General features: G+C 40.8%; 1 protein-coding gene across 2 annotated transcripts in view; it reads right to left on the bottom strand.

The window, feature by feature from the left end:
- The window catches only part of RORA (RAR related orphan receptor A), an 807747-nt gene that overhangs the window by 703379 nt on the left and 79814 nt on the right, over positions 1-24554 (bottom strand). The window contains exon 1 of one of the 2 annotated variants that reach the window (XM_027971773.3): positions 1-24554. This exon is cut by the window's left edge and continues 318921 nt beyond it; it is cut by the window's right edge and continues 79814 nt beyond it. The exons of the other annotated variant lie outside the window; for it this stretch is intronic. The gene's annotated coding sequence lies outside the window, so the exon portion shown is untranslated. 2 annotated transcript variants of the gene reach the window in all.

The raw sequence follows: 24554 nt of genomic DNA, 5'->3' as shown, positions 1-24554 counted from the left end.
AAGAAAACTATTAATTTTTTTATATCTTAACGGATGTTTGAATGATCAATAAACCATGACCTCCATCATGGCAAAACAAAAACGATTCAGCAAAGCGTCTCCTATGTTGGACTTGTTACTGCTGTTTAAAAAATATTGTCTCCCATAGTAAAGTATAATCATCTTTGTTCCTGTTTTATAGGCATCAAACATTCCAGTTCAGACTTTTCCTTCTTCTCAATATTATCTTTAGTAATATCATGGTACTGCAATAAGTAACGTTGAAAGATGAATGATAAAAAGTAAGTTTCAATGTGCTATAATTACAATTCTTTGAAAATGAAGTGTAATACTTAAGGACTTGTTCTTTGGTGATTACAAACATAAAAAGAATTTCCTCTGGCTTTTGGATACATTCGCCTGTAACAGTACTGCTGTCAGAAATGCAAGCAACCGAAAGAGCAAACATCGACTTTACCTACTGTTCCATAAATGAAGTCAAATTGCACTGCTGGCGGGGGAAACACAGTCCATACGTTTGGTACCGTCATTTGCCGGGTATACAGTTATATGACTGACCTGTATAAATGTGTGCTGTTTTCACTGGTGACACTTTTATAAATATCAAGAACTTGCTGCATAAATCCTGCTATATATCTCTTGGATCCAAATGGAACACTCCACTGTTGTGAAATCTGGCAGTTAATAAATATAGCCTACTTTTCATTAGATTTTTTTCTAACTATGGGAACACACTAGTTTGATAGTAACTAAGCATGCTTCAAAAGACAAACTCGTCCAAACTGAAAATATTAGGAAATGTATAAAAGAAATAGTTTTGTTTCCTATCCCCAAACACACATTTTCTTTTTTTTGAAGTACTTTCCAAATTATTAGTATGTATGCAAAATACTGTCATTCAAATAATATATCAGGTTCTGCACAGTAACTGCTAATGCCCTCTGGGAATATAAAGAGAAAGCAATTTCGAACACCTTCCTGAACCTTTTTACTATGGGATAGCAACACAAATTGGCACTGCCTAACTCTCACTTCAGTAATAATTATAGTAACAGTAGAACGAGTTAAAATTACCCTATCAGCGGGTTTACATAACGATCTTACTGTGAAAACAAAACTAAAACAAAAATGGTCCAAAGCAAGAAGAATATGGACAAGCATACGTAACGAGCAAGAAACCCAGGAAGCGGCCACCGACTGATGGGAGAGGAAGGTCAGCAGGCACTGTGACGTCATGCAAGCCAGGAAAAGGGCGGAGTCAGAAGGCAGAGTGGCCAGGGGAGCCCAGACAGACCCAAGGTCCATTGGCTCCCAGGGAGGGACTCTCAGACAACGACTAAGCTACGCTCACATTTATGGACTACAGCTATGGCCACATTTATGGACTACATATATGGTCACAGAGAAGGTAAACCTACCTTCTCTGCTCTCCTGCAACTTGAAATCAACCAGCCATTTGTTGAAATGGACTGGTTTTCTATAGCATCCTACTTATGGTTCCTTGCAAGTTCCAAGAATCTGGGAACACGTGCCTTCATGCCACAAACCCTTGGCCCTACCTTTCCTAACACCTAACCTTCTTTCTACTCTATCACTAGGTTCAGTGAAAATGATTCTAAGGGCAGCACAATACACTGAAATTTTCCCCAAGGAAGGCAAATTCTTGTGAACATCTTACCAAAACCCAGCTGAAAGAGGAAGCCCAGTTTGTTTGTCGAAAGCACTGGCTGGTTTCTTTTATGATATGCCTGACTCCTTGCAGGCTCAGGCAGGGAGATCATGGATTTCTGGAATCACAGTCGACTAAGTGAGCAGCTCAGAGATTTTTTTCTTCAGCATTTGAACTCAGTTCACACCCACATTTAGCACCCTCATTTAGACATTTACGGCTCATTGAAACTTTACTTCCCTCCCTTGGAAATCTTCAAGTCTGAGAACAGGCTTGGCAAGGCCAGTCTCAAAGTGTTGAATGCTCTGCTGGACTTTTAGGGCTTATTGACGGTTAACAGTGTTAATATAAAAGTTTCTTAGGCTGGCCTAAAAAAGACTTCTCCCATCTAAGAACAGCTAGTCTAGGGTTAGCACAGAGTACAGGCCCTGCAGCTACCAACAGTGCTTGAAAACCAGGTCCCTGGTAACACTGCACCCTGGTTCTTCACTGATGAGGCTAGAGGACAGAAACAGGCCCTCGTCAGCTTTGTACAGCAGCATCAAAAGAACACACATAAGCCACTTAGGAGAGTAGCAGGAACAGAGCAGGCACTAAGTAATTATTAGCCTTTATAATTAACCCATAAGGAATTGAGCAAGAATTCCTGTTCTCAGTCCCTTGAGTAGGAAAAATACACAAGTATGCAATGATTCAAGTTTGATTTCTAAAAAAAGGTAAATGTGCATCTCATTTTTAGATAACCAAATATACAATTTTCAAACCTCATTCAGACCTGTTCCGGTTGTTCTTGCCCAAGAAAGATAACATAAATATGTGGCTGCCAGGTGTGATCATACCTGGACTGCTTCCATCTATGTTTTGATGCTCCTTCAGAGAAGGCAATGGCAACCCATTACAGTACTCTTGCCTGGAAAATCCCATGGACGGAGGAGCCTGGTAGGCTGCAGTCCATGGGGTAGCTAAGAGTCAGAAACAACTGAGAGACTTCACTTTCACTTTTCACTTTCATGCACTGGAAAAGGAAATGGTAAGCCACTCCAGTGTTCTTGCCTGGAGAACCCCAGGGATGGTGGAGCCTGGTGTGAGTTAGTTCAGTCGCTCAGCTGTGTCCGACTCTTTCGACCCCCTAAATCATAGCATGCCAGGCCTCCCTGTCCATCACCAACTCCCAGAGTTTACTCAAACTCATGTCCATTAAGTCAGTGATGCCATCCAGCCATCTGGTCCCCCGTTGTCCCCTTCTTCTGCCCCCAATCCCTCCCAGCATCAGAGCCTTTTCCAATGAGTCAACTCTTCGCATGAGGTGGCCAAACTGCTGGAGTTTCAGCTTCAGCATCACTCCTTCCAGTGAACACCCACGACTGATCTCCTTGCAGTCCAAGGGACTCTCAAGAGTCTTCTCCAACACCACAGTTCAAAAGCATCAATTCTTCGGCACTCAGCTTTCATCATAGTCCAATTCTCACATCCATACACAACCACTGGAAAAACACAGTCTCGACTAGACGGACCTTAGTCGGCAAAGTAATGTCTCTGCTTTTGAATATGCTATCTAGGTTGGACATAACTCCTTCCAAGGAGTAAGCGTCTTTTAATTTCATGGCTGCAATCACCATCTGCAGTGATTTTGGAACCCAAATATAAAGTCTGACACTGTTTCCACTGTTTCCACATCTATTTCCCATGAAGTGATGGGACCAGATGCCATGAACTTAGTTTTCTGAACGTTTAGCTTTTTTAAAATAAATGTATTTATTTTAATTGGAGGTTAATTACTTTACATTATTGTATTGGTTTTAGCCAAAGCAATCTTGAGAAAGAAGAATGGAACTGGAGGAATGAATGTTGAGCTTTAAGCCAACCTTTTCACTCTCCTCTTTCACTTTCATCAAGAGGCTTTTTAGTTCCTCTTCACTTTCTGCCATAAGGGTGTTGTCATCTGCATATCTGAGGTTATTGATATGTCTCCCAGCAGTCTTGATTCCAGCTTGTGCTTCTTCCAGCCCAGTGTTTCTCATAGAAGTTAAATAAGCAGGGTGACAATATACAGCCTTGACGTACTCCTTTTCCTATTTGGAACCAGTCTGTTGTTCCCTGTTCAGTTCTAACTGTTGCTTCCTGACCTGCATATAGGTTTCTCAAGAGGCAGGTCAGGTAGTCTGATATTCCCATCTCTTGAAGAATTTTCCACAGTTTATTGTGATCCACACAGTCAAAGGCTTTGGCACAGTCAATAAAGCAGAAATAGATGTTTTTCTGCAACTCTCTTGCTTTTTACCATGATCCAGCGGATGTTGGCAATTTGATCTCTGGTTCCTCTGCCTTTTCTAAAACCAACTTGAATATCTGGAAATTCATGGTTCACGAACTGCTGAAGCCTGGCTTGGAGAATTTTGAGCATTATTTACTAGCATGTGAGATGAGTGCAATTGTGCAGTAGTTTGAGCATTCTTTGGTATTGCCTTTGGGACTGGAATGAAAACTGATATTTTCCAGTCCTGTGGCCACTGCTGAGTTTTCCAAATTTGCTGGCATATTAAGTGCCGCACTTTCACACCATCATCTTCTAGGATTTCAAAGAGCTCAACTGGAATTCCATCACCTCCACTAGCTTTGTTCATAGTGATGCTTTCTAAGGCCCACTTGACTTCACATTCCAGGATGTCTGGCTCTAGATGAGTGATCACTAGTGATAATCATGATTATCTGGGTTGTGAAGCTCTTTTTTGTACAGTTCTTTTGTGTATTCTTGCCACCTCCTCTTCTTAATATCTTCTGCTTCTGTTAGGTCCACACCATTTCTGTCCTTTATTGAGCCCATCTTTGCATGAAATGTTCCCCTGGTATCTCTAATTTTCTTGAAGAGATCTCTAGTCTTTCCCAATCTGTTGTTTTCCTCTATTTCTTTGAATTGATTGCTAAGGAAGGCTTTCTTATCTCTCCTTGCTATTCTTTTGGAACTCTGCATTCAGATGGTTCTATCTCTCCTTTTCTCCTTCGCTTTTGCCTCTCTTCTTTTCACAGCTATTTGCAAGGCCTCCCCAGACAGCCATTTTGCTTTTCTGCATTTCTTTTCCATGGGGATGGTCTTGATCCCTGTCTCCTGTACAATGTCACGAACCTCTATCCATAGTTCATCAGGCACTCTGTCTATCAGATCTAGTCCCTTAAATCTATTTCTCACTTCCACTGTATAATCATAAGGGATTTGATTTTAGGTCATACCTGAATGGTCTAGTGGTGTTCCCTACTTTCTTCAATTTGAGTCTGAATTTGGCAGCAAGGAGTTCATGATCTGAGCCACAGTCAGCTCCCGGTCTTGTTTTTCCTGACTGTATAGAGCTTCTCCATCTTTGGCTGCAAAGAATATAATCAGTCTGATTTTGATGTTGACCATCTGGTGACGTCCATGTGTAGAGTCTTCTCTTGTGTTGTTGGAAGAGGGTGTTTGCTATGACCAGTGCATTCTCTTGGCAAAACTCTATTAGCCTTTGCCCTGCTTCATTCCGTATTCCAAGGCCAAATTTGCCTGTTACTCCAGGTGTTTCTTGACTTCCTACTTTTGCATTCCAATCCCCTATAATGAAAAGGACATTTTTTGGGGTGTTAGTTCTAAAAGGTCTTGTAGGTCTTCATAGAACCGTTCAACTTCAGCTTCTTCAGCATTACTGGTTGGGGCATAGACTTGGATTACTGTGATATTGAATGGTTTGTCTTGGAAGAGATCATTCTGTCATTTTTAAGACTGCATCCAAGTACTGCATTTTGAACTTTCTTGTTGACCATAACAGCTACTCCATTTCTTCTAAGGGATTCCTGCCTGCAGTAGTAGATATAATGGTCATCTGAGTTAAATTCACCCATTCCAGTCCATTTTAGTTTGCTGATTCCTAGAATGTTGATGTTCACTCTTGCCATCTCCTGTTTGACCACTTCCAATTTGCCTTGATTCACGGACCTGACATTCCAGGTTCCTATGTAATATTGCTCTTTACAGCATCAGACCTTGCTTCTATCACCAGTCACATCCACAACTGGGTGTTGCTTTTGCTTTGGCTCCATCCCTTCATTCTTTCTGGAGTTATTTCTCCACTGATCTCCAGTAGCATATTGGGCACCTACCGAGCCGGGAGTTCCCCTTTCAGTATCCTACCATTTTGCCTTTTCATACTGTTCATGGGGTTCTCAAGGCAAGAATACTGAACTGGTTTGCCATTCCCTTCTCCTTTGGGCCACATTCTGTCAGACCTCTCCAACATGACCCTCCTGTCTAGGGTGGCCCCACACAGCATGGCTTAGTTTCATTGAGTTAGACAAGGCTGTGGTCCGTGTGATCAGATTGACTAGTTTTCTGTGATTATGGTGCTCCCGTCTATGGGGTCACACAGAGTTGGACACGACTAAGTGACTTAGCAGCAGCAGCAGGAGAGCAGGCAATTTCCTTCATCAATAACACTTCGACAGCTCCCATCCTTCACTGATTATCACCTCCAGAAACATGGCCCCTTCCAACATCGCACGTCCTGAGAGATTAAGAGAATTTACCATATAAGGTTATTTTTTCCTAGAGTGATAGAGTTGAAAATTTAAACAATTATTTGGTCTATTAGGAAAAGCACATAAGAATTCTTCTTTTGACCTTAACTACCTGTTTAATCAAGGGGAAAATGTTTTTATTCTTCAGTATCTAGATAATCATTCCATTCTTTCCTTGGTTTTTGAAAGTGTGTATGAAAGTCAACAATCCTGGTTAATAATTGTTGTTTTTGTCGGTAAGTCACAACAATATTGTTATTGTCAGTCACTAAGTCATGTCCAACTCTTTGTGACCCTATGAATTGCAGCATGCCAGGCTCCCCCGTCCTTCCCAATTTCCCAGAGTTTGCTCAAACTCATGACCATTGAGTCAGTGATGCTATCTAACCATCTCATCCTCTGCCAGTCCCTGCTCCTCCTGTGCTCACTTTCCCAACATCACAGTCAATGATTAGCTTCCTATTGAAGATGGGGACACTTTTAGGAACTTCTGTTCCTAAAAGTCAAAGGATATCAGAGCTGGGACTCAGACCAGATATTATAAATAAATGAGAAGATAGGTGATTTACATTAATTTCCAAACAGAGGTAAAATGCATCTATTTATGAAACCAGTTTAAAGTTTTTTTGTTCAAACTCAAATCAGTTCAGTTCAGTCACTCAGTCATGTGCACCTGTTTTCTATCCCAAGCACTGAAGCATTCCAGGCTACCCTGTCCATCAGCAATTTCCAAAGGTTGCTTAAACTCATGTTCATCGAGTCAGTGATGCCATCGAACCTTCTCACTCAGTTGTCCCTTTCTCCTTCTATCTTCAATCTTTCTCAGCATCAGGGTCTTTTCAAATGAGTCAGTTATTTGCATCAGGTAGCCAAAGTATTGAAGCTTCAGCTTCTGCATCAGTCCTTCCAATGAATATTCAGGACTGATTTCCTTTAGGATGGACTGGTTGGATCTCCTTGCAGTCCAAGGGACTCTCAAGAGTCTTCTCCAACACCACTGTTCAAAAGCATCAATTCTTTAGTGCTCAGCTTTCTTTATGGTCCAGTTCTCACTTCCATACATGACTACTGGCAAAACCATAGCTTTGACTATACAGACCTTTGTTGGCAAAGTAATGCCTCTGCTTTTTAATATGCTGTCTAGATTGGTCATAGCTTTTCTTCTAAGGAGCAAGCCTCTTTACCCAGGGGTTTAAAAAATAATTTAAAAAATTAGTATCTTCCTTCCTTTTTAATTGGGAATGAACTCGGTCAGGGGCACCATGATTTTAATAGTTCAGTCAGAATCTGATACAGACTTTCAATGCTTAAGCAGTAGAAGAACTCACTTTAGCTATACATTTCTTGAGGGTAGGACCATTCTTGAAGATCAAGAATCCTTGTAAACCACAAAAAGTAGGCTTCCTTCCCTTTTTTTCTAACAGTAACCAGTTCTTGTTCTTCTTTATATTGTTTTGTTTCTAGCATGTGTACTAGTCAAATGCTTGCTTTAACAAAAGTTTTGTGTTGTTATCTGTTTATATCATAACTTTGGAGGAATAATATGATACATTCCACTTACAGCAAGTGCAGACACAACCTACCAATAAAGCCTTATTTTTTCCCCAAAGTGTGAGAATAATATCTAAGTGTGAGAGCTTTTCTCACACTTTGATGCTATTCTCACATTTGTAACATCAGACTTTTATTTCTACATTTCAAAAAGTCAAATAAAACTTACCACCAAATACTAAAACCATGTAGCTACAAAATACCAACACATCCTTATGGACAGGTACTTTACACAGCCCCAGGTAAGTGTAAAGCAGGACTATTAGAACCATAGGTGGTGAACTTAGAGACACCTGAAAGTGACCATTAGATAATCTAAGGGACACCAAGCAGAGACATTACTTTGCCAACAAAGGTCCATCTAGTCAAGGCTATGGTTTTTCCAATGGTCATGTATGGGTGTCAGAGTTGGACTATAAGAAAGCTGAGCGCTGAAGAATTGATGCTATTGAACTGTGGTGTTGGAGAAGACTCTTGAGAGTCCCTTGGACTGCAAGGAGATCCAACCAGTCCATCCTGAAGGAGATCAGTCCTGAGCGTTCATTGGAAGGACTGATGTTGAAGCTGAAACTCCAGTACTTTCGCCACCTGATGCGAAGAGCTGACTCATTGGAAAAGACCCTGATGCTGGGAAAGATTGAGGGCAGGAGGAGAAGGGGACAACAGAGGATGAGATGGTTGGATGGCATCACCAACTCAATGGACATGGGTTTGAGTGGACTCTGGGAGTTGGTAATGGACAGGAAGGCCCGGCGTGCTGCAGTTCATGGGGTCGCAAAGAGTCAGACACAACTGAATGACTGAACTGAAAACAGTTCAGAGACACCAGTACTGATCAGCCAACATGAGACTGGCATTAAGTATGATGGTCACAACAACAATGGCTATTATAACACACAGCCCCTGTGAAGCACTTGAAACTTCATTCACAGTGCTTTCATGCACTGGATATTATCTCTTCCCCAAGCTTACGCTCTTAAAATCAGGTTCATAACTGTCATATTTACTTTAGCCAAAGACAAGATGGCCACACATTCACATATAGATATTTCTTGGGATTTGCCATGTAGGCATCCACCCATGCCAAGCAGGCATGGTCTAACAGCCAATGAGCAGAGACCAAAGCTAGTGAAAAGGAGGAGCATGTATCTCTTCAGACCGAGATAAACATAGTCCATATTTCTCAGTATAAATGAAAAATAAGATTTTAACAAAAGCTGTTGTTGTTTAGTCGCTAAGTTGTGTCTAACTCTTTCGTGACCCCTTTCGTGGACTGTAGCTTGCCAGGTTCCTCTGTCCATAGGATTTCCAGTCAAGAACACTTGAGTGGGTAGCTGTTTCCTTCTCCAGGGAATCTTCCTGACGCAGGAATCAAACCTGTGTCTCCTGCATTGGCAGGCAGATTCTTTACCACTGACCTAACAGGGAAGCCCTGAACAAAACCTAGATTTACACTAAAACTGTCATCTGAATTCTACCAACTTGTTCAGTTGTATTTCTCTGCAGGTTCTTGATCACTCATTTGGTTCACAGCATGTACAATGCAGAAGCAATAGTAGCTGCTTGGCTAACATTCACAGGTGTTCTCTCTCAATGAAGGAAAGAGGCCCAAATCTGGACAATGAGGTCCAAATGCCTTTTGTGTTTGTGAATAGCAACTGTCTTAAAGGAACACGCTTTAAGATCTTTCCTGCAAAATTCATATCTCTCACACACACACTTGTTCTCATTTATTAAATATCTCCTTTCTTGGGCTTGCCTGGTGGCTCAGATAGTAAAGAATCTGCCTGCAAAGCAGGAGGCCTGGGCTCAATCTGGGCCTGATCCCCTGGGAAAGATCCCCTGGAGAAGGAAATGGCAACTCACTCCAGTATCCTTGCTTGGAGAATCCCATAGACAGAGGAGTCTTAACATGCTATGGTTCATAGCACAGAGTCAGACACATGCGCCTATACCCTGGCTGAGCTCATACTTGAAAGGCATCAGACTGCAGTGCTGAGCCACCCTGCTCTTGTCAGTACACTAGGTCTTCTAAATGCAGACATTCTCCAGCACCACAAAGCACACCTCCTCTCCATGCTCAGAACAGAGCTCAAATATATTTACCATTTTTTAAATTTAAAACGTGTCTGAAATGAATCCCACTCTTGCTGAACAATCAATTTGCATTAAGTTAAATTAACACAATAATAGACAGCTATAAAATTACACTTTTCATGCACTGAATTTAATGATGAAATAATAGGTAGTAACAGGTTACAATTCTGACATAAATATCACACAATGAGTAAATCCACTCAACAGTAATGAATAACTTTCAATATCCCATTTCCTGGGAAACAATATTGAAAGAGCAACAAATAAATTGCAAAGTTATTGTCCATTAGGACAACATAATTTTCTCCTGGAAAGAGAACTACAATGAGCTGTTAACCTGAGCATATGGTTATAATGGAGTTTTCGGGGCTTGGTTTATATTGGATAATTTAATACAGTATCATCTCTATTTTGACATGTTGTTGCCGTATCATTCATCTTTATGGTTAAAAAATGATAACTTGCATGCTTGGATTAGAACAAGAACGAAGGTGATAATTACTGGCAATCCAAGAAAGTGAGAAACCTATGTATTTGGTGCTTAAGGTTCATTTGGGTTTTTTAATTAAACATGATTTATTTTTACTTTTTTTTTTCCTAATGATCTATGTGCATGAGACACTTTTTTCAAAAGTACTTAAAAAAAAAAAAAGACACGTAGAAGTGGGATGAAGCTAGATGGTTCTATGTAAGCTGAATGTCTGAATAAAAATATTCAGAGCAAGCAGACTTTCCACAGTATGAAAACTTACTGCTTTGGGTTGGCTGTCACTACTTCCCTGGGGCAAAGATGACCACTCTGAAAATGTTCAAATTTCAATGGCTGCCTATTTTAAGCACAGATCTTTGGAAATCTTTTGCAAAATGTGTGAGCTTTTATATTGCAAGGAATCCAAGTCCCTTCATGCCTTAAAATCAAACTACTACACCAGCAAAAAACTTGTGAACCACACATAGAAAAGCTCCCACAAGATGTGGGGAAGGTCTTACTCTGCACAGTCTAGACTATTGTGTGGAACACTTGTGTGCCCTGGATATTAAGATGTACTATGAGTGAAAAAACAGGCTGAGGGGGCAAAAAAAAAAAAAAAAAGTTCTGCAAATACTGGACTCCACAAATTTTACAAATTGTTTCTTTTAACTGCAAACATGTCAGGCTTTAAGATGCTAATGTGCAATGAGAAGCAACCAGGGGAGATAAGGCAGGTAGTGTTTCCCCAAACTAAACTGAACTCGGATATATTACCCATGGCATAATACTAATGCTCTCACAGATTACCAGTGTTCCATGGAACGCAGTTAGGGTAACACTTGTTTAACCTAATAGATGAGAAGAACTGGTCAATTTGCCTGGAGGAAAAAAAAAAGACCAAGTCTTCTTTACTTCCTTACAAAATAAAAACACAAACACACCAACAAATAAAGGAACACAAAGTATTCCTATTCAAGGAATCAGACTGGGGAAAAAGGAAGAAGAAGATTTTAACATCTCAACTTATAAATAAATTAATGGAAAGATTTTTGGTTTGCAGGTAAGAAAAAGTCATCAAGGCAACGAAGGCAGGGACCACCTGAGTCAGCAGCCCAGTGGTAGCCCTGTAGCTTTAAGGGAATATAGTCTCACCCAGGGAAGCAGATTCCCTTGAAAAAACCTAGGAGTTTGATTCCGCAGGATCTTCAGGTAAACCCCTGGCTCACTTTTCTCTTGATGAAATCCAGCTGTTCTGCCATAGTGGCTGGTACCAGGGATGGGTGACACAGGGGGTGCCTAAGACCTGAGGGGAGAAAACAACCTAAAAAAAATCACAAGGAAAACAATGCTCCCCAAAAGCTTCCCCCCCCCCACCACAAATTCTAGCTTTTTTCCAGGTTCTCTTTAAAAATACTATTTTCAAAACACTGGACTAAAAGGCATTGTTACCTGAATGGAAGTTCCTCTCATCCCAGGCAAGTTCTGCTCTATGCTGGAGGACACCATTTGGCACCTCCCAAGACTTCATTTGCACATTCTCAGCTGTTCTGCTATAAATGTAACCGCCAGTACGCATATACATTCACGGTATACTGAATGTACAATGCTGAACTTATTTTTTGAGAGAAAATTGCTCCTCTACGTGTCAATTGTCTCATTTTACCAGAATCTGCTCACTTTCAAAAATGCAAAGACAGAGTAAGAAAACTTGGTTCTGAGTTCACTTGCCTCATGTTTAGGCAGAAGGTCTAGCATAGACCCTAAAATTTTCAGCATTACCATGATTCCTTCAAGGCCTCTGTGTTCTGGGTGCTTTTCAACTAAGCTACGAATTACGCTGCCTGGTAGGGGTACTTAACAGACCAGCTCGAACAGATGTGCCTCACTGACAATCTCTGTCCAAATCCTACTCATGGTAAAGATTCAGTTTAAATGTCATCTTCAACAAACATTCTACGATGTTCCCACCTGGATGTGAGCTCTCCCTCAGTCATTAATGTTGCTCTGCCAGAACTCTCGGACAATGCCTTCAGAGTATTGGTTTAAAATTTTATTTTAATTGAAATTGAGTTGGTTTACCATGTTGTGTTAGTTTCTGATGTTCAGGAAGGTAATTCAGTTCATACACATATATGCACATATACATTTCTTTTCTAGATTCTTTTCCATTTGGTTATTGAGTAGCATTCCCTGTGCTATACCATAGGGCCTCATTGGTTATCTATTTTATACACAGTAATATATATTTTTTAATTTAAACTCCTAATTTATCCTTCCCTATCCCTTTCTCCTTTGATAGCCACAAAAATTTGTTTTCTATGTCTATGAGTCTATTTCTGTTTTGTAAATAAATTCATTCATATCCTTTTTTTCTTTTAGATTTCATATATAAGGAGTATCATATGATACTTGTCTTTCTGACTTCAGCTTAGTTCAGTTCAGTTGCTCAGTCGTGTCTGATTCTTTGCGACCCCATGAATCGTAGTACACCAGGCCTCCCTGTCCATCACCAACTCCCAGAGTCTACTCAAACTCATGTCCATCGAGTCAGTGATGCCATCCAGCCATCTCATCCTCTGTCATCCCCTTCTCCTCCTGCCTCTAATCCCTCCCAGCATCAGGATCTTTTCCAATGAGTCAACTCTTCACATGGAGTGGCCAAAGTATTGGAGTTACATAGTGGTAATTAAACAAGAAGGCCTTCAGACTGAAGTGGCTCTAATTCCCTGAGAGCCTACATAAGCAAATCAAACCTGAGCCTGTAAATGTCTCACAGTTACAAAATCAAAATGCTAAGGCTGACCAATTACAAACAACCAACTAGGCTTGAGGCTCTAGCCAGTCATGTGACTCAAGCCTTTTTTGGCTTCTGTACTTCTCATACCCCTGGGTCCTGCAGGTAGGCCTTCCTTCTAACCACTTCTGGTTTGGCACTACCAATTTCGAATCTATTTTTCAATCAAATCAATCAACTCAAATTTAATAAATTTAATCAAATCAACTTGAATTTAATAGGCTTCAGTTTACCTTTTAATAGAAAGCAATAGAACCAGGGAACCTAAGTTGCAGTGGTAGATGGAAAGATGAGCAATTGTTCAAACCGTGGGGGAAGGGGTGGAGCTGGCCAGATAGAGAACCTTGAAACCTTTATTTAAAAAAAAAAAGCCAATGTGGGGCCAGGGGTAGGAGGGCCAGGGGTAGGAGGCCCAGGAAATTCAGAGCAGAGGCACAGGGGTTCACCTCAGGGGCATTTCCACAGGGGTCAGGGTTTTAACATAGATTCTCTGGGGGAAGAGAGAAAAGGAAGAAGAAGAAACTACTGTACAAAAAAAACCCTACTATATATTCATATTTGGGGAATATTTTTAGTCTTGTGTTTTTGACGTGTGAGCTGCCAGCACAAAATACACCAAACACCTTCCCAACTCCCTCAAACTAAATAAATAAATGAAAAGAGAGGCTGCTGAAAACCTTGACAAGCAGCTTGTCAAGAAAAGCTGTTTTTCACACAAGAAACCTCCTTTCAGAACCCTAAATCCTAAACTCTCATTCTATTTGCAGTACCCTTATCTGTTAGTATCAGAATGGAAAAGTGTAAATTGGACCCTAAAAAAAAAAAAAAAAATCCTCTTCATTTTTAAAGCCAAAAACTGATCAAGGAGTTCTGTCCACATCTCAAAAGGCTTATTCACATTTCAGATATATGGATAGAGATGTATAATTTAGAAAGGAGTACTTATTGATTTCTGGTGTTGAAGCCACATGCACAGATTTGTCTATGTATTATGTCCTTCAATTTATAAGTAAATTTTTATGATCAGTTAAATTTGGAATTAATGTAGAATTTGGAATGAATTTTTCAGAACTATGTGTGACTGGAACAGGTGTAAACCAATACACATGTCATGAAGCAATCTTCTGCCCTGTTATAAAGTCTAATGTAATTTCTCACAATTAGCAAAGAGCAAAAGAAAAATCTGAAAAACCAGCAAAATGATCTAGTTTAATCCCACTGTCTGGCATGAGAAAGAGAGGAAATATAACACTAGAAAAAAAGTGCCATTCTTTTAAAAATTTTAATTTTAGAAATCTATTGGAGGAGAGCAAAGATTGCTGAGGCTGAATCAGATGGTACCATGACTTGACTTTCTAAGTATAAGATTGACCCTATCCCTGTTGTCAGTCAGATGTTAGGAACATGGTCCCATCAGACATACAGAAAGACCCAGCAAGCCCCTCTGGTAGGCCACTGCTTGCTCTTTGGGTTTAAATGTTATCAGATCACCCTGTCAAATACAAACGGGTCATGTTTGGCAGACACAGAACCAAACGATGACCAATTTGCACTTGAGTTTGGATTAGCCTAATAGTTCCTTAGTAAGGAGCTGTCACACAAAGGGCACATTTTCGTGGGAAGGAGAAACAACAGTTCTGGCATCTGGCTGGTGAGTACTGCCAGGTGGGTCCTGGGCTACATGGGGAAGGGGCAGGAGGCTCGGGTACAGGGAGGGTCTGTCAAGTAGGATGCACAAAGGCACTCTGACACTGTTTACCCTTCTCACATTTTCATACGGGGTAACTATGTGAATAAAGAGTTATGGTTTCAGACTGCACACAATGCAGACCAATTTACAAAGGCCTTTTTTGAGTGTTGTTACCCTAAATATCTCCAAGATTTTTCAGTGGGTTTCCAGAATGTTCTGGCCGATTTCCACAGCTCCCCATCTTCTCATAGAACTCACACACACAGCTCTCATCTCCTCTGGCATCTCTTGCTAACTGAGGGACATATCTGTTAGCCTTCCATCTTGCTTCATCAGCTTGAATAGGACGGGTCTTCTTGAAAATTACTAACTATAACTCGTCAAATACTCTCCTCCCAAAACATATTTAGGGATGCACTGAAAAAGACACTAACAATGAGCTGTTTCCTGCTGATTCAAATTAAAATACTCAAATATATATTCAAGAAAGAAAACTCTCGATTTATCTTTTCAAAACACTGATTTCAAACCTGACAAAACACTCCAAAAAATCAAAATTCAGATCTAACTTATAATTATGTAAAAATATTAACTCAAATATTAGCAAACAGAATCCACAAGCACAATGAAAGAATAACATACCATGACCTAAGAGGACTAAGTATAAGGATACCAGGCTCTTTCAAGAACAGGAAAACTACTTTGATAATTCATAGTATTTAGTTCAAGAAGTTAAGGGAGAAAAACCATATAATCATCTCCACAGATGCTGAAAAAGCATCTGAAAGACTCATAGTCACCAATGTGTTAACAGACTAGGAATCTATAAATACTTTATAATTTTTTTTAAACTGAAGTATAGTTGATTCATAATGTTGTATTAGTTTTAGGTGTATAATAAAGTGATTTAGTTATGTGTATTTCATATTTATTCTTTTTCAGATTCTTTTCCATTATAGATTACAAGATATTGAATATACTTCTCTATACTATACAATAGGTCTTGTGCTATACAGTTGGTCTTGTTTATTTCATATATAGTAGTGTGTATCTATTCATCCCAAACTCCTAATTTATCCCTTGCTCCCCTATAAACACTTCTTAATATGAAAGAAAGAAAGATATTTTCAAAGCCAGAACAAAGCTTAACAGTGACACATAAACAGCATTCTCACTGAGACAAGAAGCACCACTACCAATACTCCATATTAATAATTTTATACTTTCCAATTAGCACCAGCCAGTGCAATTAGGAGAAAGTCATTGTTATGAACAGAATGTTTGTGCCACTATCTGAAATCATGTAAAGCCCTAAGCCCCTAGGTGTGGCTTTAGTTGAAATAAAATGAGGTCCTATTGGTGGAGCTCTCATGCAATTAGATTAGTCCTTAGACAAAGAGATATTCAGGAGCTCTGCTTTTCCTCTTCGCTCATTCTCACCTTGGATTTCCTAGCCGCAAGTATAGAGAAATATAAATTTGTCTTCTGAGCACCTTTGTCTACAGTACTTTGTATGGCAGTCCAAGCAGGGTAACACAGTCACGAACACTTAACGATGAAAAGCGAGAGGCAAAAATATTATTTTTTGCAGATGATACATTTACAAATGTCTAGAAAATCAAAGAAAATCAACCAAAAATGAATAAAACCATTGAAAGACAATTAAGCTAGATGATTATTAAATTAGATAACAACTAACAGCTTTTCTTATAAAAACAGAAGTCAATTAAATGTAAAGAAAGATAGTATGTACAAGAGAACACAGAATTTCAAGAAATTTCAAAGTGTGCAGAATTCCTAAGGAAAGATGTAAGATGACAAATAAACAAACTATTCACAAATGTAAAACTCACTGTAAAGATGTTATTTCCTCCTAAGTTACTTTATAAATTTAAAGCAATCCCAGTAAATATGCCAGTAAGAATATTTTTGAAATTTGGCAAGTAAATACTAAAATGCACATAAAAAACTCACCTGTAAGAACTGTCATGAAATATATGGTTATTAACCTCACTGGATATTAAAACATACTATGAAGCTAAGGTAATTAAAACAGTTAGTAGAAACTAAAATCAGAAAAATGGGATAAGAATAGTTCAGAACAGACAATACATATAGAATTATATAATAAAGTTGGCATTGAAGATGTGGGAGAATGATGGATTACCCAATAAATATCCTGGGTACAAGCAGCCAGTTCTTAGGGGGAAAAACTTTGCTGGTTCCATTCTCATGTCTTACATCAAAATAAATCCCAGATGGCTCAAAAATGTAAATGTAAAAAATAAAGTTGTTAGAACACAAAAAGAACATTAAAAAAATATTTTTAGCCTAAGAAGGCCTTCCTAGGCAAGGGACAAAAAAACAAATGCCATAAATTTAAAAATAAAGGGAAAGAAAATTGATAAATTTGCATCAGCATCTGAAATGTTCAAAAAGCAAAGAGCAGCCACAAGAAACAAAAAAGCAAATGACGAAGCAAAAATACTTGTAACTCTTAAGTGAGACAAATGTCTCAGTTCTCCTAAATAGAATATCTTCAAATCTTTTAGAAAAGGACCAAGATCATGGAATAAAGTTAGTAGTGTATTGCATTTTGGGCTCTCTAGGAAGCAGATGGAGACGGAGAATAGGGTGCAGGAGGCTCACTGGAAAGTGTTCAGACAATCAACACGCATCAGGGAAAGGAAGGAACCACAACCACGCAAAAGAAGTTGGGCAGTGATGAAATCCCAACAAGACCTCCACTAGTTCCACGCACAGCTCAGGGGCTGGGAATACCAAACTGGCGGCAGAGGACATAGACCTCTCCAGTCTCATTGATTAAGAGCTGAATATGGATATTCCAGGGCAGGGGAGAGAGACCTCTGGCTTAGGGGGATCTTGTCAGCTGATGCAGTTCCCCAAAAGCAAAGGACATGGCTAATAAACATACTAGAAGATACTCAACTGCCATTTTTCCTATCAGAGAGGCAAACAGTAGATGGCAGCTGATGCAGAGTGGTCAGTATCGATACTCACAATGCTGGTGAGGGGAATGGAAACCCCAAGACCTCTTCTGCAAAGATGGGCACAGAAAGGACAGAAATGGTATGGACCTAACAGAAGCAGAAGATATTAAGAAGAGGTGGAAAGAATACAGAGAACTACACAAAAAAGATCTTTATGACCCAGATAACCACGATTGTGTGATCACTCACCTGGAGCCAGACATCCTGGAATGTGAAATCAAGTGGGCCTTAGGAAGCATCACTACGAACAAAGCTAGTGGAGGTGATGGAATTGAAGCTGAGCTATTTCAAATCCTTAAAGATGATGCTGTGAAAGTGCTGCATTCAATATGCCAGCAAATTTGGAAAACTCAGCAGTGGCCGCAGGACTGGAAAAGGTCAGTTTTCATTCCAATCCCAAAGAAAGGCAATGCCAAACAATGCTCAAACTACTGCACAATTGTACTCATCTCACGTGCTAACAAAGCAATGCTCAAGATTCTCCAAGCCAGGCTTCAACAGTCCATGAACTGTGAACTTCCAGATGTTCAAGCTGGATTTAGAAAAGGCAAAGGAATCAGAGATCAAATTGCCAATCATCAAAAAAGCAAAAGAATTCCAGAAAAACATCTACTTCTGCTTTATTGACTATGCCAAAGACTCTGACTGTGTGGATCACAATAAACTGTGGAAAATTCTGAAAGAGATGGGAATATCAGACCACCTAACATGCCTCCTGAGAAATCTGTATGCAGGTCAGGAAGCAACAGTTAGCACTGGACATGGAACAACAGACTGGTGCCAAATTGGGAAAGGAGTACATTGAGGCTGTATATTGTCACCTGGCTTATTTAACTTCTATGTAGAGTACATCATGAGAAACGCTGGGCTGGAAGAAGCACAAGCTGGAATCAAGATTGCCAGGTGAAATATCAATAACCTCAGATACACAGATGACACCACCCTTATGGCAGAAAGTGAAGAAGAAATAAAGAGCCTCTTGATAAAAGAGGAGAGTGAAAAAGTTGGCTTAAAACTCAACATTCAAAGAACTAAAATCATGGCATCTGGTCCCATCATTTCATGGCAAATAGATGGGGAAACAATGGAAACAGTGACAGACTTTATTTCCTTGGGCTCCAAAATCACTGCAGATGGTGACTGCAGCCATGAAATTAAAAGATGCTTGCTCCTTGGAAGAAAAGCTATGGCCAACCTAGATAGCATATTCAAAAGCAGAGGTACTACTTTGCCGACAAAAGTCCGTCTAGGCAAAGTTATGGTTTTTCCAGTAGTCATGTATGGATGTGAGCATTGGACCATAAAGAAAGCTGAGCACTGAAGAATTGATGTTTTTGAGCTGTGGTGTTGGAGAAGATTCTTGAGAGTTCTTTGGACAGCAATGATATCAAACCAGTTCATTCTCAAGGAAATCAGTCCTGAATACTCACTGGACAGATTGGTGCTGAAGGTGAAACTAAAATACTTTGGCCACCTGATGCAAAGAACTGACTCATTGGAAAAGATCCTGATGCTGGGAAAGACTGAAGGTGGGAGGAGAAGGGGACGACAGAGGATGTGATGGTTGGATGGCATCACTGACCCAATGGACATGAGTTTGAGCAAGCTCCGGGAGTTGGTGATGGACAGAGAAACCTGGCATGTGACAGTCCATGGGGTCGTTAAGAGTCAGACACGACTGAGCAACTGAACTGAATTGACTGAAGACTTCTTTGGAGGAAAATCTGGCCTAACTTGCTAAATTCAAAATGTACACATCCTTTGCCCCAGCATCTCCACTTCTAGCAACTGCTCTTACCAACTGATTCATATGTATACACCAAATATGAACAAAGCCTATTAACCCTAGTTACTTCTGGGGATTCAATCCAGAAATAAAAGGAGAGGAGATGTGTTTCACTGTACACCTTTTGATACTATGCTGATTTTTCCCCCATATATGTATTACTTTTAAAGTAATGATCTAAAAGAAAATCTGAACATGAAACTTAAATATCTACCTAAAGAGATATTGCTGCTGCTGCTGCTAAGTCGCTTCAGTCATGTCTGACTCTGTGCGACCCCATAGACAGTAGCCCACCAGGCTCCCCCATCCCTGGGATTTTCCAGGCAAAAACAGTGCAGTGGGTTGCCATTTCCTTCTCCAGTGCATGAAAGTGAACAGTGAAAGTGAAGGCGCTCAGTCGTGTCCGACTCTTAGCGACCTCATGGACTGCAGCCTACCAGGCTCCTCCGTCCATGGGATTTTCCAGGCAAGAGTACTGGAGTGGGGTGCAATTGTCTTCTCCAAAGAAACTACACTACCTGAACGCAAATCCTGATGGTTCCTAACACTTTCAGAAAGCAAACTTGAGCTACTGAAATATTATGCACTAATTATGCTAATAGGGACTCTAATATACATTCTAATTTAATTCTTACAACACTATGAGTTACGTCTCATCATGCCCACGTTACTGATACGCAGAGCACAACAAGATGAATTTGCTCAAAATGGCCAGGTCCAGTTGACATCTAGCTATTCACATCTAGCTCTTTCCACAACATCCTTCTATCTGGCACAGTATTTTTCTTTGGCCTCTTAAAATATTCTGGAAGCAATCACTGGTATCCTAAGTGGTTGGTATGATTTTAAGTGGCATGCTTTTCATCTTGAACAAAACTGAGAAACAGTAATAGGTAAGTATCTCTTTCTAGCTGAAGAAGCTAAAATTTCACATCCTAGAATGCAAGTCTTCATCCTCCTACCGTTTCCTTTGAATACACTTTCATCCGCTCCTAAACCTCTCCCTAAAAGAGAATTCACAGTAGGTGGATCTCTGCCCATCTTCCTGTCTGGACCGCCATTAGATGAAGGGTTAGAGGAAGTATGTTCTGCCAAGAGAAAGGGCAGGAGTCCAACACCATTGTTTTCCTGTTAGTCACTAAACTCAAGGTTGAACAAGGGAAACCCATGTATGTTTGGGTGAACTATTCCAATCTGAGGAGAGACGGGAGATGAACCAAATTCTGAGACAAAACAAGAAGGGCACAAAATGAAGGATGATTCTTACATGTCAAGATCATTGAATGAGTTTGGGGATGGTGGGTACACTGAGTTCCTGAATGCTGGAAGCAACTGCTTCCCAAATGAAAATAGCCAATGCTGCCGAAAATTAGACTTGAACCAATGACACATCCTTTTAAGATTCTAGTCATAAGCAATCAGAGTGAATAATGGGTTGGTTTCAATGTATATATTGAGGATTTTGAACCTACATAGTGTCGTTATCCAGAGGAGGAATACTATCGCTTCTGCTGCAGTGACACTTTTTTATCATTTCGCCCAGACCCTTCAATAGAAATTGCTGTTTCTCACTGCCGACCATCTGTTGTCATTGACACGAAGGATCTACATAAATCCCTACTAGTTTCTGTACCTCAGAAATGCCCCCTCCCAAAGAAAAACGTAAATTAATTGCTGCTGCTTTCATGGTGGGGGAGGGGGTGGATTTAAACACTCCCGCTCTTCCCAATACATGTACACGTACAGCCAGCAACTTTCAGCTATAATTTATAAAATGGATGCAGTTCAGCAACAGTTAAAGACTGATTCCTTATGCTTTTTGTGCATTTACATAATTGATTCGCTAGATAATGCACTCTGCTTCCTTATTTAATAAACATGTTAATGATTTCAGACAATTACTCAAAACTGCCTACAAGTGTCTGCCTAAGAAAAGCAACAAAAAATAATTAAAATGAAAATACACACCAAAAGGCACATCCTTCATCTCACATTACACAAGATATTAAGTCAATATGTCACCCTGTCACCAGTCACTTGCTACCTGCTGTTATACATTTATTCAAATTCTAATGTATTAGCTGAAGCTGATACATTGGTTAGACACCCAAGCGGGCAGACACACAGAGCAAGAGAATAAACCTGGTGCTTTGTCAGGGTAGAGGCAGTAAAAAAGCAGCCGAGCAGGGGGAGACAATAAAACACAGGCCAGAAACAGAAGGCTGAAACAGACGTTTTCACAAGAAAGCTCTCTCCAGGCTACTCGTGGTAGGGGGCAGTCACGGGGGAACGAAATGGATTCCATTTCCTCTGCCACCCCTGAGTGCTTGGAGAGCAGTGAGCAGGCCAAGCATCAAAAGAGGCCCAATTTTGGCAGATGCCTCATGCATTCTGGCCCTTTTCAGGCTGTCATATTTTATTTCCCAGAACTTTCACGTGAGTCACCCACAAAGCCATGGCCTGAGCCACAGACACTTTCACCATCCAAGGGGACTGTGAGGATGCCGCTGGCGGGGAGGCAGAGAAGTACTGAAGGAACCTGCTGGCTGGGCAGCCATGATATGGCCTTCTCTGGGGCTTGGCCAGTCCACTTCGGCTTGGCTCCTCCAGCTCCTGACGGAAGCCAAGTCCCCAGGGCACAGCAAGTCCCAGCTGCCCTCCCCAGCCCTGGGTGAAGTAAAAGGAAGGTCACCTAACGGGTACAACAGGACACTGAAGAAGGAGTCTGGGCATTTCCACCTCTTGCTAGACGCTGGCTGATTTTGGTTCAGGAAGTCCTGACTCCAGCCCTCCCAGACGACAGAAGACTTGGAGACCAAAGACAAAAAGATGAAACTGAAAAGGGACATGGGCCCTCCATCAGTAACTCAGTCTGCTACAAAGGAGGGTAAGAAGAGTACCCAGGTATGTTCTCCTAACCAGGTGACACTGCTTTCGGGTTTCAAAGTCCAGGCAACCTGAGTGAAGGCACACTGATCTCATGTCAAAAACAGGCGCCATCAGGCAGTGGGCAAGGACGTGTGTGCAGGCTTGTGTGTGTGTGGTGTGTGTGAGTGTGCGTGCATGTGTGTGTCCCCGATTTCCAGAGTTTTGACCTCCCTGCTTCATTGTATCAGCTCAAGCTGCTTAGAGCCTGGATATCATATGGAGGAAATGGTGAGAAACAGAACAGAAGCAGGAACAAGAACAGCTCATTCAGAAACACCTTAAGAAATATGCACTATTTGGAAGGTTGTGGAGAGCCACAAGGGGATTTTTATTTTTATTTTTTAAAATTTGTTTTCTTCCAGAGCATTTTAAACCAAGAGAGACAGGGTCTCTGATTTGTTTCCTGGAGGCATCACTGTGGCAATAAGGTGACAAGTGATGTGAAGGGGATACAGAGATCAGCGAGGAGGCTGTCGTAGCAATCCAGGGAGAAGGGGACTAAAGATGTGGACCAAGGGTACAGCTGTCGGGGACAGGGGGGCAGCAGTGCAGGCTTAGAGAGGCAACGTCACATTTCTGAATATCAGGCCAGGATAGGGAGGTAGAAGGTGATGCTAGTCTCTCAGGGATAAAGTAAACAGAAGGAGGAAGAGGAGGGGAATGGCAAGCACTGCTTTGCGCATGTTCGCTTATTGATGCCTATGGTACACCCAGTTGAAGGTTTCAGAGGCCAACACTGGACTTCTGGCCTGCAGTTTCATTTCCCCAGATATTAAAAACAGTCCACTAGACTACAAAGGCATGGAAAGGGTGACCTGATCACGGTCACTGCATCACCTCGCTCACTATCAAAAAGCTCCCCTTTGTCTCCAGAAACAGAACCTAGGCATAAAATACAATTGATCTACTGCTCCGAAGTATAAATAAAAGAGCTAACTAATTCAAACCACCCCTCCCACCCCCAGAAAGAAAGGAGAACAACAAAAGAAGAGTGGGAGGAACTGCCTAATAATGTTTATAGCATTCTTGCAATTTCATGGCCAATTCATTCAGGTCAAAAAGTAGAGCAGTTAACACCCTAATCAAATGTTCCATATTATTACACAAGGTCCTTGTAAGCCTCCTCAGTAGTTATGTACTTTAAAGTTACATACTCATAATGAAATCATGAAGTCTGACTAGTCCAAGAGGAAAGGAGAACTGGGTAATCTTCTGCATGCATCAAAAATCTACCCACATGATCCCTTTTGAAAGCTGATTAAACAAAGGAAGCTCACAATCCCTGCGTACAATGCACTCAATCTAGATGCACCCATTTCAGATCCCTTCCCTTGTGCCTGTCAGATGGGATTCCCTTGCCAGCACTGTTGCGGCTTCCAATCAGGCAACTTGCTCTGTTCCTCTTGATGATACTTCTGACAAATGGACAGAAGCTACATTTGGGGATTCCAAATGCTAAAGTTTACAGAAGCTAATGTAACTCAGGTGTCAAGGACTTCATCTAGTTGGGTGACTGTGTGCTATCACTCACAGCAATGATAACCCCTTCAGCAGCTTCCATGAGAAACTCAACCATTCCCAGCCTATGGTGACTGTGCATGTTATTCAAGACCTGTGGGGCTGTAAGGTAGAGTGTCGACTGGACAGTCTTCTTCCACATCTCTCTGTGTGCAGCTTGCCCATCCATGGTCCCTCTTGTCCCTCTTCATCTACAGAGCAACCTTATCTTTGGTTTGAAAGCCGGGTGCCCCAAAGGCTTCCTTCTTTCCTACAGAGAGCTCACAGAGACAAGGGTCTCATCAAAAAAATCCCACCACCAATGACTAAAAGTTATTCAAGCTGCTAAAAAGATACCCTTCTCTCTAAATTATTTCCTTTTTAAAATTTTTTTATTTTTCATTTTCTCCCAGAGAGGGTTTGAAGCAGCTTAGAACCAAGGGAAGATATGCCATAAAGAAAATCAGTTCCCCCCAAGGAAGAAGTCAACATACTGTTCTTAAAATGATCAGTAACTGTT

The sequence above is a fragment of the Ovis aries genome, chromosome 7 (assembly GCF_016772045.2).
Source record: "Ovis aries strain OAR_USU_Benz2616 breed Rambouillet chromosome 7, ARS-UI_Ramb_v3.0, whole genome shotgun sequence".
Classification (NCBI taxonomy): domain Eukaryota; kingdom Metazoa; phylum Chordata; class Mammalia; order Artiodactyla; family Bovidae; genus Ovis; species Ovis aries.
Note: the sequence above shows the minus strand (reverse complement) of the source record. Positions and strands in the feature narration are given on the sequence as shown.